Source organism: Vidua chalybeata, chromosome Z (genome assembly GCF_026979565.1).
Source record: "Vidua chalybeata isolate OUT-0048 chromosome Z, bVidCha1 merged haplotype, whole genome shotgun sequence".
Taxonomy (NCBI): Eukaryota; Metazoa; Chordata; class Aves; order Passeriformes; family Viduidae; genus Vidua; species Vidua chalybeata.
Window position 1 is genome coordinate 71835543 of NC_071570.1, and position 15472 is coordinate 71851014.

At 38.3% G+C, this 15472-nt stretch overlaps 1 protein-coding gene across 1 annotated transcript in view; it reads right to left on the reverse strand.

The window, feature by feature from the left end:
- Nucleotides 1-15472, reverse strand: part of EPB41L4A (erythrocyte membrane protein band 4.1 like 4A) — a 114391-nt gene that overhangs the window by 69449 nt on the left and 29470 nt on the right. The window lies entirely within an intron of this gene.

Genomic DNA, 15472 nt, shown 5'->3' on the forward strand with positions numbered 1-15472 from the left:
GCACATGCATTTAGTCAGGATTCATATCTAATCCCACGAGCAGGGACAATATAACAATTTCAGGTGGCCACTCACAGACTAAGCAAGCTATCACAAGGTAAACATCTCGGTAGGCTGGAAATTGCATATCCATTCTATTCACCAGATTTACTATATATTTGTTTAAAGCAGGAGATGTATTTGAAAGGTTCTCTTTGTCTGAATCCATCAGACTGGTTGCTTACATCAAGCAACTGCAATTACATATTCCCTCAGTGTGTACACAGTGAGCCTTAATGATCAGCCACAAAACAGAGAGCAATCTGGGGGGAAATATGATTAAGGTAAGCAGAAATTCACTACATCTCAATTTATCAAGTTGGATAAAGCAGAGCAATACAATGATTTTATCATCAGTTTCATCAACAAGAAGCTGAAGTCAGGTTGTGAGAACAAGGCAAGATGAGCTGTAGAGTGACTATCAGGAGCACTGCAGAAAAATGTTGCAACAAAACAAAACGCACCTTAAAAAACACTAAAAATAGAGGTTTGATTACTAGCATAGGGACTTAAGACTGAAGTAGTAATTGTCCTTGCTCATTTTATTTTTAAATTAGTTGTAATTCAAAAGAAGCAGAGAAGACGTCCCACTAAAAGGGACATTGTTATCTCATAATTAATGTCCTGGACTCCAATTGGCATGTTCTATGATTCTGTGTCATATAAGACAAATTACCTTCAGCATTGTTAACTATTTCCATCATCATTTAAACAGTACAACAATGTCTTGGAAACCTAGGGCTGGACAGACATCTTTAGAAACAGACACAAGAAAGTTGAAAATAAACAAGCAGCTCTGACTCCAAATGACCCATGCAGATAAATGATGGCAACACTTCCAGCTGGGCACTAAACCTTCAGAGAACATTTTAGACTAAAGGATCTCCAACATCAGCCATTCAGAGTCAATGGTTTTTGACACAGTTAACCACAGTGAGGCCAGTAAACCCTTGCAGAAGGTATAAAAAGGGATGCCTGCACCATAGCTCACAGGACACATTGAGTGGTGCCCACCCAAGCCTTGCTCAGCTTCTGTGACTGTGTGCAGTTCAAATCTGTTTTCTTTCAATGAGCTTGCCACTCCTTGTCTGACCAGTACCATTATTCACAGTATCAGTTGGTTTTATTAACAGCACTGAGAAACAGTGATTGAGCCACCAAGATGAAGCTATCAATTTCAATTATGTAAGTATTATTTTACTTACAATAATAGTACACAATCCTGGGAGTAATCAAAGAAGCTTAAGTCTTACAGGAGTTCAACTTACATGACTCTGCACCAGTTTAGAATGCAACTACCCTTCTTGGCTGGATGTCTTCTACTTCATTCAGTTGAGGTCTGCACAAGAAGTTTTTGGAACAGCTTTCCTTCCATGGACCCTAAAGCTGGTGTGTTATCCCCAAGAAAGATGCATATATCAGACCTGGTTTGGTTAAAATTAAAGCCTCCTTTCTTTCCTTTCAGAGATAAAAGGCTTTTAAACTGCTTTTTACTTATACTGCTAGGCAGATAGAAAACATAAATGCCTGTTAAATTATTCTCTTTTGATGCAGCCCACTTAACACTTCAATAATTGGCAGGTCCTGCAGAAACAGGTGGTCTGGCTGGGAGGAAAGGTTAAGCAAACCTATCCAGCTCACAATGCTGGGGGCTCTCCATCCCTACAGCAGCAAGGTGCTCAGGGCTTTGGTTACTCTCAGCCAAAACAGGCTGCATGTTGTAGTCTCCACAGCCCTCTCTGCCAATCCCTTTCACATCTTTCAGCAAAGCCTGCTGAACACAAAGAAGTGCTTTGCAAGGGAACAGCCAGGATGTGAGCCAGGACTTATCCTCACACCCTTCAAACCTCACCTTCCTTAACTTCATATTTTCCCAGCACTGGGGATCACTGTCCACATAAAACACTGACCCTTGGTGAAACCACTGCAGACTCATTTTCAGTTAAGTTCTCATTTTTAGCCACATGATTTCAGGATTTCATGCAAGTAATTTTCATCTTCAAGTCAAGTCCAGAAAGAAGTTTTGCTGATGAATCTCTTAGTAACTACTTCTCAGTCCTGAAACACATTTTTACCACATTTGCTCAAAGTTTTACAAACTAAGAGAAGCCATCTTATTTTCCCTGATAAAATTACAGCAAAATTCAGCAAAGCTAGAAACCAAAACTATCAAAGACATTAACAGGATTACATTCACATCATATGGCATTGCAAAAATTACATATTCTGCCTTGCATTAAGCTCAGACTTGCAAAAGGTTTGCATTTTTAGGGGTAAACCCAAGTACATTTGAAAATACCATCAACAATGCTTTCAAGAGAGAACAAAGAATTATTTCAATGAGTCATAACATCTTGCTTTACATGTTAGCACTGTGCCTTCGTAAACCAGAAAGGCAGGTTTATACTGGCTATAGAAAATGACAGCCAGAACATGCAGGAGAAGGCTGATTTAAGTGTAGTTTTCTTAATCAAATTGAAATTATTCTTTTAAAAGCAGTACATAGAGTTCTATGTTTTAACATATTCATATTACTCTATATTTAGACACCAGAAATTCTTATCTTTCACATAGCTCACTGCTTTTTAGCTCCAGTGAGGTTTTTCTTGTTGGGTAGTTTTTAATTTTCTCTCTTGTGTTGTACAGAGCAGAGGAGGCCACATCAGAACTATTACTGACATTAACTGAATTTAAAGACAAGATCTCTGCCCCAGTAGGAGGCTAGACCCTCTATTGAAGGAAAAGTGGTATAGGTAGTGAAGCCTCTTGTTATTGTCTCTTTTAGATCAAGAAGACATCATGATGCTTTTCTCCTGAAAATAATTCAGTCCACACACTCTACCTCTTACAACCCAAAAAAAGCTAAGGAAGATGCAGAATTCATTAGCCTTTGCTCAGAAGAAGGGTTTAGAACTTAGGTTGAACATAATCTTTGCTTTTTGAGATACCCATCAGAGAGATTCCCCCGATGCAGCATGCTTGGAGACCAAATTGCAGTATTTGCCCTAGGTAATGGTTACTAAGGAGAGAATAAAATTATGCGCAAAGGCAGCACACAATCATGCATGAGAGTGAGCAGACATAGAGCAGAAATAGGTGTTTCCAAACAGCATTTTCTCACTTTTCTTTTTGGCCTATTCTTCCTCCTTACCTCAAGCTCAGAAAAGACTAGACACCACTGCAATTTTTCATCACCTTCCCCTGACAAAAGCAGCAAGGCATGAAGCTCAGAAATCAGAGTCCTTGGTTTTTAACAATGAAGACTAAGGACTCCTTTTCCCCAAGGCAGTGTGCCACCCAGGCCTCAATTTGCATACCACATGTTCAAGCAGAGAAAAGTCTTTAAATTAAAAATGCTAAACATTTACAAATATTCACCCAGACAAAACAGCTTAACCTTAATTTCCAGAATGCATGTCCAAACAGAGAAGAATTTACACTGGTGTTATTTTATACATGCGAGGCATTTCCCAGCAGAATCATATAACAGAAGTAAATACTTTGAGGAACTGAAAATTTAACAAATACAAATGAAACATCACAGGCTGCTCTAAGTATACATCATTAAAATGAACCATCCAAAATGTACTAATCCATCCCTGCCTCTTTGCTTCTATTTCACTGGCAGCAGACATGTCAACATGTTTTCAGAGGTTTTTGTGTGAGAGCTCCATGGATTTATGGGCACAGGCACAGACCTCCGTGTCACTACTCCCAAGAACTTGACACAGTGTCTGACCTGCCTGGATGTAACATGACACAGAATTCTAACTGCTGTATATTAAGATACCTGTAAATCAGTTTAGCTTTCACTAGTGGTCAATCCACTGCATTCCAGTCAGAAAATGCTATTCTAGAGAAAATATCTAAAGATGCACCATATTTTTCAATTTTTTGCAATTATTGTATCTGTCACAAATTCATCTGCTCAGGGGCAACCTCCTTGAAAGAGGAACACATTCCTTGGAGTGTGGGCTCCAGCCAGTTAAACATCTCCCCTTGTAACTACTGGCTGGAGTGCACTTTGAGGCACTGTCACAGATAGATGTAAAGAAATTTACTTGACTCTGAAATGCAAAAGAAAATAAGTTAAAGATATTATGCTTTTAAAATGTTTGGCTTATGGGAAATTACTTCAGTTCAGTGGGGTCCTTTTTGGGGAGAAGATGTAAGGTAGTATATTTATATTTACATGGTATAGCAATGTAATTTGGACATGCACACACGTTAAGGAGGAATCAAAGCCCAGTGAAGACAACAAAGGGCAAGTAGAGCAAGCACATAAGTAATGGGAAGAAAAATAAATTTTGGAAACATAATTAAATACTTACTAGAGCTTTAAAATTGATCTCTCCTCTGCATTGAATATTTTACAAAATAGCAGCAACTGGTTTTGAATTCTAGCCATATAAATTTTATTTTAAAATCTATTCACTAATCTATCCCCTAATGTTAACATTATCCAGTTCATTAGCATTTACATTCACTGTATGACAGATGAGTTAAGCTACCAACAATAATGCATTTCAAGTTTTCACAGAAAAGAGCTTTTCTGAAGAACTGAATACTAACAAGCATTTCCATCATTCTCATGTACTTTGAATAAATCTACACCTAAGAAAGGAATTTTGACAATACTAACAAAAATTTAAAAATACAGAATACAACCACTCATTCAGAATGGTGAAGATGTAGGTTGGTATTGTTTTTCTACTTTTTGAAACTGATCTTCACTCACAGCTGTGTGACCTAGTGCACCTTCTCATAAGGAGAGGGCCCTTTACTCTGGGAGGTGAGCAGCTCCATGGTAGGGCACTTGGTGGAAGAGTTACCCTGGCAGAGAAAGGATGCTGTACTTACTTTTGGCATATTCATTCTAAATAAAGTAAGCATCCCTTGTTTTCTAGGTGATTTTCATGACATGGTTTCTGCAATTCTTTTTGCAGTCACCGAAGTCTTTCTTGAAACCTTAAAACCTTGAAACCTTGTTAATTTGTTGGAATTTTAAAAGTCTATTTTTTTGCTGCTGCTTATTTTGGCATTCTTGGTTTGTGTTTTGTTCCCTTTTTAGTTATTCTGCCTTATTTATTTTTTCTTCTATTTGTTGTGTTTCATTACGGCAATATTTCTCACGTTAGTTCTATCAACTTACATACAAAATATCAATTTAGGAATAAATACATAGGTATAATCTTTTTTGTATCAGTCATCTAGTCCTATTATATTTGGTTCTATTCCTCCTATTTGTAATTTTGTGATTTCTGCCTTTGTGTCAAAGGGAGGCACTTGTGGTACTAAAGCATCAATTCTAACACACTCTATCTTTTCCTATGGTCATCCACTTAAATACCTCTTTTAAATTTGGTGTTGCATGCATTTTCATGGAGCATATTAAACTGATTATGCATAGCAGTTTTAGGGCACAGGGACTTAAAATTTAAATAAGTCACTTGCTTTGCTTAACTGCTTTAAGTGCGAGACTGACAAGGGAGAGTGTCAGTAAAGAATTGGACTCTAAAAGGCTTTCAGAAAGAGAAATGTTAAAAATTAAAGACTAGACACTCACTCTGTCAAACTGCTCAGGGATTTTACAATCACTTCAGCTGTTAAAGAAGTAATGAAGTTATATTCTCATAAGAAGTTGGCTCAAAATATTAGGTGGCAGAATTGTTAGAAGGTTTTCTGTGTTAGGTTGTTCAGGAAGCTTTTAGAAGCAAGAAGAATGGGAAGAAGAAAAGGTCAGTGAATATCTTGCCAATCCTTTTTTTTCTGCCATTTTTTCATTCTGAATGAATAGCTGTACTGTCAGAGCTGAGCATACCTGCAGAAGTTTGTTTGTACAGAGCTCCACTAGACTGAGCAAGAAACAAACCACCTTCTCATGTTTTCTCTCCCTCAGCAAAGGCCAAATTTGATGCCCTGCTTACCACTTGCTCTCAACCTTGTTAACCTCTTTGCCTTCAAGTTGCTTCTTCTTTTCTAAAGATAATTCTTTCTGCCACTCTGACTTTTACCTGTGTCATCCCCCTGTTTTTCTTCCCCCTTCTTTAGTCTACATTTCTCAAAGTCTCATCAGTGTTCTGGTCATGAAGTCAGCAACTTATGATGGTAATTCCCAAGTAGATTTTCAATTTATTTTTTAACCCTTTCTTTCTAAATCCCCATGTTCAAGAGTAAGAGCTATAACATATAGAACACAGAGACTTAAATCTTCATCTTCAAGTCAATTCACATCTCAGAAACCTCTATCAAGCTCAGTTAATTTTTTTTTAATGATTTCTTATATTTTCCTTCTTCAAGAGCAATGGTGCTAGCATGATTTTGTTTAGTATCTGACTCTGTTAATTGAACTCTCTCATTGTCAGTCAAGAGATATTACAAGAGAAAAAGTTACAAGAAAAATAGTGGAACCTTCTCAGATGCAAAACTAACAGAAAGGACAAAGAGAAGGTATATTTCTTGGTTGGACAGAGCCATCTTTTCTCCCTAGCTCTGGCATAGGTGACTCAGGGAAGAAAGAGAGGGGGAAATGTAAAACAAAAATAGAACCTCTCTCTACTCAGAAAGCCTTTCAAAGCACACAGGTCTTTGGAACTTTCTTCTTCCACCATAACCCAAGGGAGTCCTGCCCCACTACAGAGCCGCTCACATCCCAAAAAGCTTTTCCCAAACATTTAATGATTTTTAATATTTAAAAGTTTTATTTCCCGTTTGATGAAGTTCAAATTCTCATTTGGCCTGGCACCACCAAGTTAGTTACTTCTGCAGTGGTGACAGACAGAAGTCAAAGGAATACATATATTATCCTGAAAAATGTACAAACGATTTCTGTACATCTTTGATAATTTGATTGCCATGCTTCCCAGAAAACTGATTCATTATACTGAAAACTTAATTCTTAATTTCTCATAATAAACATCTGGAATTTCATATTAAAAAAAAAAATTGAAGATTGACATTTTTTAAAAAGTCTTCATTTTTTGTTCAATGGACATTTCCCATTGGAGCAATGGAGGATACACTGCAAGTATTTTGTTCTAAAAATAGTTTTCCAGATATTCTCATTAATAAATGCCACATACACACACACAAACAAAAAAAAAAAAAAAAAAAAACCTGTTTGCACCAGGACAAGAATAAGTTACCCATTAGCAGACCATAATGGCTGATAATGGGGAACTCTATATACCTGCATTCTCTCCTTCCCCTTCTAGAATTTCTGGCTGTCCTGAAGAGATGCTATCCAGTGCCACACACTGCATGGGCTCATATTACCATTTTACTGGTGTTGGGCTGCATTCAACTTTAACATGCTTGACTGAAAAAAAAAAAAAAAAAACCAACATAAAAGCCCGTGCATGGGAAGGAAAGACGCTCACGGAGCCGCGGCAGCAGAGGGGGATGAAAAGGACCTAGGTATCCATAACAGCTCCCAGCTCTTGTCACCCTCTGCTAGTGCTCCCTGGCCCCTCACACCCACACTCACAGCCAGAGTGCCTCATTCAGCTGTCAATCAATTCCCGAATCATTAAGCTGTCAATCAGTCCCCGAATCGCTGCATATTCTAGCCCTGCATATTCAGATAAAACAGAATTCAAGCCAGCCTTTTTTTTTTTTTTTTTTGTAGAACAATACCCCTGCACATAAACAGAAAACGCAAGTGTTAAGTTAAAATAGCAACTCACATAATTTAAATTTAAAGTATCGACAGAACCTGCCAACCATTAATTCATTCTTTTGTGTAAATGTGGCAGTGTCCTCACCAGTTGTTTCCCCTCCCCCTGCAACTCACACAGGACTATCACTGTCTCCTCCCTGGCATCACTGCTCATCCCTGGCTGCCAGTGCTGCGCTCCTTAATTAGATCTACCCATGGTGCAACCCGGGGGGGGTTGTGTGCTTTCCCGAACCACTTCCCAGTTCCTTGCCCTTTCCCACATGATGCCTCATTCCACAGAGCACTAACAGCACCCTCCATGATCACACCCCCTTGTCACAGACACTTCTGCTGCGCCCAGGCAGACATCCTCACTGGTTCCTGCGGATTGCACTGAATCCTCCCTCCCCTACTCTGACCCACCTCCAATCTGTTTCTTCACTCTCCCCTGCCGTCTTTGCCCTTGTGAATCAAGATAGGAAATTTCTCCACAGTGTCTTATTGTGGGACAGGTACCACAGAGACACATTTGATGGTTCCAAATGCAAGAAAATGGTTTTCTGTTTTGGTGCCCAAACTCAAGCATCAGGAACACCGGGACGATAGGACCAGTGTGAGACAGTATCCTAACAGGACTGATAAAGTCTGAGGAAATATCTCCTGAGAGAGAGATTCCAGTACCTTAAATGGGCTTATTTTAGGCATATCTTTTTAAAAAATGGAGAAAAACACATCTGTGGTGTGGTGACCATGCTGACAGCAACTGTAGTCTCTTTGCTCCAAGAGTCTCTCAGACAAAAGTTATCTGGTTTTCTTTTCCTTGGAAATAGGTAAACTAATTTGAACAAAACTTTGTGAAATAATTCATTGCAGAGTTTGAAAACTGGTGAGTAGAAAACCTACAAAGAGAACAACCAATTCTAGTAGGGCTAACAACCCTCTCCCTTATGGAAAGTCCCACACGCTTCTCACATTGAATTTACAGCTATTTCCTCAGAGATTTCATTAAAAAGTCAATATTACTCTGAACAAGGTCTTGGGCAAGGAACTGTAGTGATAACACAGTTCTATCTCCCTATGAAAAAGTAATGCACAAAATATTCTGTGTGGTTTCAAGGGAAACTATGGCATATTTTAGTGAGATTTTCTTTCCCTGTGACCTCCATTCTTTTTCCCTTTTAGCAATTAAACCTCTCAAGTAGTGACTTGATGTTAATCACAGTCATTCAGGCAAGGACACTACTTTCTCACTGTTTAGTTTTCATTGGATCCCTAAAGTGGGTAGTACATTTTGAAGTGCCTTTGTAGCATATGGGAACTGCACAAACCAGAGAACACAATCTGCATGTTCACATAGTCATCAATAAAATTGCTACAATGTCTTTATTTTTAAGAGATGTTTAACTTACCAAGGTTGTTGGGGAAAGATGTTTTTAACATGAGGCTACAAACAAATAAACTGCTATACCTTGACTTAAAACCTATTCCTGCAGAAAGTTTTTATTCTTTGATAAGGAACATTCAAGAAACTAAGCATTTTATACATGGTGTAATATAATGTATGATATATACTTATATATATGAGAGTTATATTTTTATACATGGTGGCAGCCTACCTATGTAAGTTAGCAAGAATATTCCATATAATGAAAAAAAAAAAAAAAAGAATAAGCCACTCACCTTAATTAGCATCTCTACAATACATCTCCATGAAGGAGAATATAAAGCGATTATATACATGTGCAAATATGGATAAATTTCTTTACTGCCAGCTGATAGGCAGATCAGTGATAAGCATAGTATAAAGATCTATACACAAACATGGCACATGTAATTTTGCAGAACGAAATCCTTCTTTCTTTACATTTAGTACAAGACCAACAAATATGTCTGTACATTATCAAAAGTTGCAGACATGTAAGCAGTTAACCTCTTAATGCTCATAGTCTCAGTGTTGTGACTCCACTGAAAAAAGGCATCCTTGCAGCATCTCCATTATCAGACTCAAGAGGTTAGTTAATGAAATGCCCCAGGCATACCAGCTTTTCTTATCTGCTATGCTCTATGAGTCCACTTACACATCTCAAGCAAGAAGGAAAACAGTTTTTAAAACAGCTTGCTGACTATGGACATGAAATCACAAACGTATTTCACACTAGGGAAAAAAAAGAGTCGATTATTACCAGAAGACAACAAAAATCTGATTAAATTTTTCACTGGTGATGTGAAAATAACTCATTCAGATTTAGATAAATGTGAAATTTATTACTGAGTTTTAAGGCAAAGAATTTTAGATTAATGTTAGAAATAAGATTTTAAGCCTTTAGCCTAAAATTTGCTCATAGTGGAGCTGTGCTCACAGTGCCTTCTTTGGACCCAAACAGCACACAGGTCCCAGCTACCTTCCAATAATCAGAGTAAAAAACTGATGACTGCAATAAAAGGAAAATAAACTATGAAACTGAAGGCTGATACTAAAACATCTTGTGTTTAAATCCCAGGCTTGCAGGCAAGCCAGTGGTGTATTGTTGGGAGTCTCCAGCAGAGAATCTCCAGTTCTGTTACAGCTGCACCCTGCCAGAGAACTGGATGAACCTTAAATAATCAAGTTTTAAAGGAATTATTTTAAATACAGCATATGCTGTACACAATTCTTTCACTGCAGGCAAGTCATGACATGTTATGCAGACTAGGCCATTACATTTCAAATAGATCACTACTTTCATTTTTAACTTTCTCAAAATGTACTTGGTTACATCAAAATCTCTAAGACAAAATTACCCATCTCTGATCTGTGTTGAATACAAGACTTCTGGCAGCAGTACTTTTGTTTAGAGTAAATTTAGCTTACTGAATGATTTGGACAAAATACTATTCACATTGAAATCCAAAAGTTTAAAAAAAAAACCAAAAAAAAAACACCACAGCCCACAGCAACCTTTTGCTTAAAGACAGGAGGTTCACATCCTTTAGTTTTGATCTGATTGCTTGAAGATAAAATAGTGTGGCTTGCTTAGAGTAAAACCAGCAGCATATTCAGCAGAACTTAATAAAGTAATAGCCCCTAGGCTTCCCGTGGCATTTTAGTTAAGAGGCATCATTTCTGTAATTTTTTAAGGTCTACCACTTCATGTAGACCTCAACCATGCCCATACTTATCCCTTTGTCAATGGGCTGCTAAATGAGATATACCAAACTAGAGCTTCTTGAAGTTCTGCTGCAAAGTCAGTGACAGTCATTTTCCAGAATTAATTGTGACTAAGCAGTCTTCCTTGCAAAATAAAAGGGTTTAGCTTTTGCATCCTGTTTTTTTCTGGTGATATGAACTCCTGCTCACAAAACTTCTCTGCTGACAATAACCATATCAGGACTGTTACATGAGACAACATCCAAAACCACATTAGAATATGTATCTCTTTTATGTACATTTTACAATATGTATGTAAGATGATTGTTAAATCACTGTATTTAAGTGGAAGAGATTGTGTTATTATTTAGGGCATCAAAATACTGATGCTTCCCAGCCAAGGTGATTTGAAACTTTATCCCAGGTAGCTAATAAAAGGAAGACAGACACTAAAACTGCAAGATTATCTCTTTCCACTGAAAGGTGCAGTTCTGTATGAGTCAAAGTAGGTTTCAGTAAATCTTTTCCACCATAAAAATCTAAACCTAGCAGGTGTTGGTCCATTATCCACCATGTTAAAGATTCATCCCAGCACAATTTCTCCCAGGCTCCACTCCTCAGCCACAAGGTTGTACTACAATTTCCCAGCCATGACTAAGGACCAAGGCTTTCATTTATTTGCCCTATTAGCTCTAGCTGAAATACCCACATAACAAATGTTCTCAAGGACAGTCTCATCCAACTTCCCAGTTGTTAACAAATCCAGCAGCTTTCACCAAGATGCCAAAGAGGCTTGACATCCCCATCCCCCTGCTGAACAGGGGGTGGATGCCAGCCTACACAGCTGCTCCTGGGAGCATAACTCATCTGGTTTCAATGAAAATGAACCAGGACAGCACAGATCTCTTAGGTAAACTTCACAAATCTAATGGATTTTGACTTGCCATAGCCTGCTGACATCTCAGTCAGAAACCTGCTGGGAATTGTAAGCAGGTATCCAATCAGTATGAAAATTAACAAGTCCCCCAGGCTGCAGGAGTAGCACTGGAGTAGTGATCAGTTATCCCAGACACAGCACAAAGATAAAGGGCATTTGATATATCCAGTTATGCAAAACATATGAGATTTTAACTGCAAATTGGCCATCTCCCAGACAGAGTTATGCTGTTAAAATACACAACTTATATCTAGATTGGGCCTGGGAGGACTACAACACTATGCCGGTGATGTACATGGCATTCATCCATTTAAATAAAGAGGAGTAATGCCAGTGGCTTTGACATTTCCAAGGCCCAGCCTGGATCTGCTGCCATGCAACATGCCATCAAAGTCAGTGACTGAAGTCATTCATGGATGAGTAGACAACATTACTCTAGTATCTTCCCTGTATTCTAATATACATTTTAACAAATAGCAAAACCACAGAACAGGCAATAAACCCTCACTGAAAGAAGGATGATCAAAATTATCCAGGCTACCTAAGAAAATATGGAAAACACTCAAGTTGGATGCTGAAGGTTTGCCTGGTCCTACGCACCCTTACTTCCTCCCAGAGTGAAGTAGTTCTCACTTCTTTACATTCAAACTGTTCACTCCTTTACAGTTGTCTGACAGGTTCTATAAACTCAGCTATTAGCTAGCTGTCACTCCCTGCCGCAAGAGCAAAAACTTCTCCTGGGAACACTGAGAAGGAAAGTGATACTGACTCCATTAGAGAATCATAGAAAAGTCGAAGTTGGAAAAGACCTTTAAGATCATTGAGACCAACCACTGACCCCGCACTGCCAAATCCATAACACTAAACCATGTCCTTAAGTGCCATGTGTCCACATCTTTTAGTACTTCCAAGGTGATGGCTGAACCACATCCCGAGGCAGCCTGTTCCTCTGTTTGACAACCCCTCCATACAGAAATTTTCCCTATTATCCAATTAAAAACTCCCCAGCACTACTTGAGGCCATTTCTTCTTGTCCTATCACTTGTTCACAGGACAAGCAACCAGTACTCTCCTTATGGATGGTTGTGGTTGTAGAGCAATAAGGTCTTTCCTGAGCCTCCTTTACCCCAGACTAAACCCCTCACATCAGACTTATGTGCCGAACCCTTTCCCAGCTCCCAGAGAAGTTTCTCTTCTCTGGTCATGCTCCAGCACCTCACTGACTTTCTTGTTGTGAGGGACTCAAAGCTGAACACAGGATTTGAATATTATCATAGTCTGAAATATGCTGCTGACGTTTCCTCAAGGAAGGCAGTTGATGGATTTGAGGATGTAACATTTTGACACAGAATCAGAACAGTATGAAAATCAAGTGCAGGCAATTGAAAGCAAGTGAAATAAGAGAAACCATCATCCTCACTTGCACAGTCAGATTGAGAATGGTCCATGAAGGCTGCCAAGAAACACATTTTTCTCAATTCAGAGTTGTTGGTTGAAGCAAAAATAACATTACTGTTTTGCTAGTTGAGGGGAATCCATCTGTTATCCCAGTCAGAGCTGCAATAACCCAAACAATGCTGGAACTCCCATCTTGGGTAGGGGGACAGTTACCACTTAGGCCAAATTATTTGGCTAATAATTTTTGGAGAGGAGAAGGGTAGTTTCTTATTACTGTAGCTCTGAGGTAATGCTTCATATATGTCCCCTAAATCACTCTACTTTAGTCCATAATTACAGGTCTAAATCTTGGTTCAAATAAAGCCCTAGCAACTAGCAAGAACAAACTCATTGCGTGTTTTTACAGAAACTAGATTACACCTAGCACTAAATGTAAGAAGGCAAAAGTATGCTAATTTTCAAGAACTGAGATGTTTGCAAATTTGTATTGACTTTGTTTTGCCCACAAGTATTTTTAGTACTATTAAAATTCTTCCCATTCTGATAGGAAAGTCTTCTCTGTACTTATTCCCTTGGTAAGAATAATTTTTTTTTCCATTTTTCACCTCCACATTTGCAAGCATGATCATGCATCCTTTCTGTTACTAAAATGCTTATTTTATATGTATCTACTTCTTCTTACTTTTTTGCATAAATCCACTAAAATCAATACAGCTGAGATATGCCCAAGGAAACTTCAGCATTCCATTTCTAAACCTATTCCTAAAATAAATATCATCACACAATACCAACATCCAAGTGGCTAAGACAGGTTAATTACCAAAATCCTGTTGAAGAAGCCTACACTTCAAATATACACCACTGAACTTTATATTCATTGTGAAGCTCCTTCTTTTAAATTAGAAGAAAAAAAAATTACAATCCTAGTCATGAAATTCAGTTTTAAGTTCTTTCCCTGGAGATCACAAATGCATTGCACATTTGACGATGGCAAAACAATTTTTTAAATCTCTATCCGGTTCATTTTATGAGTGCAATAAGTCTTAGGGACTCGAGACTTTACAGGATTTTCAGCTGATACAAGTAGAAGAGCCTCAGCTGGGTTCACAGTGCAGTTCACAAGACCTGTAAACACCCGGTGTTCAAACAACAGTTACAAACCAGTTGGCTGCACTGTTCCAGGTGACAAAAATAAAGAAAATGTTTGAATAAGTTAGATGCACAGCTGTTGAAAGTCAAAGTCAAAGATATTGTTGGCTCACCAAATAGCAGAATATTGTAGGTCTTACTACGTTCCCCTATAAAATGTTTGCTCTCAAATCTGTCACAAAGGAGACAAGGTGTGCAACTCCACTGTCAAAACAAAGTGGCATAAGTAGGTTCCAAATGCTTCACTGTTTGACAAGTCAGCTGGTGACATGGCTGTTTTGACAGCACTTAACTCATTGTGTCCTAATCCTGCATTCAGTGCACAAGCAAGATACTATTCAGAAAAACTGCATTTCAAAGAAGGGCTTATATACATAACATTTACCAAAATAAGCACAAATTTAAGACCTAACAAACAAACTGGGAAGTTTAAGATTTCTGTTTTATGGAAAAGGCAACTTTTGGAGTCCAATTATTTCAGTAGCTTGAGAAGCAGATGCTCATAAAATAGCAAGCAGAATACATTGCCACTAGGACTATGAAGAGGGCAAATATTTCCTTCTAAGTAATTTTATAGCCATTATAATACCTATTTTTGCCTGGTTTCAGAAGCCAGACCCAAAGAAGGTAAGACCAGTTGCTGTTAATCTGGTATATTCACACTCCTACCATCCTGGGAAAGTTCTGGGCTAATTAGGACCAGAAGTTACACATCAAAAGTCTTGTTAATTTATAGTCACCATATCTAGACAGGGATGAAGTACAATGTTTTTATATTATTTACAGACAGACGTGAGAAAATTCATGTTTATTCCTCACTCTCTCCTGTTTGCCTGAGTTGCATTACATTGATTAAGCCTCCTTTCTGTAAAAATGTAAGTTTATCCAAGTCTCACACAAAGATAAACCAGGATAAAGTTCTGCAGAGAGCTGCAAAGCTGGCTAGTGGGGTGGAGCACATGGACAAACAAGCATCCACGAGAACTTATCTACATTGCAGAGAACTCAAGGGAGGATGTGGTTACAGCAAAAAACAACAAAGCCAGTCTCTCATCACAGATGCACAGCAAGAAAATGAAGGATCACAAGATGCAGCAAAGGAAATCCCCGACTGGAGAAGGAGTAAGAGCAGAAACAGGCTGCCATAGCCACAGTTTACGGAGCT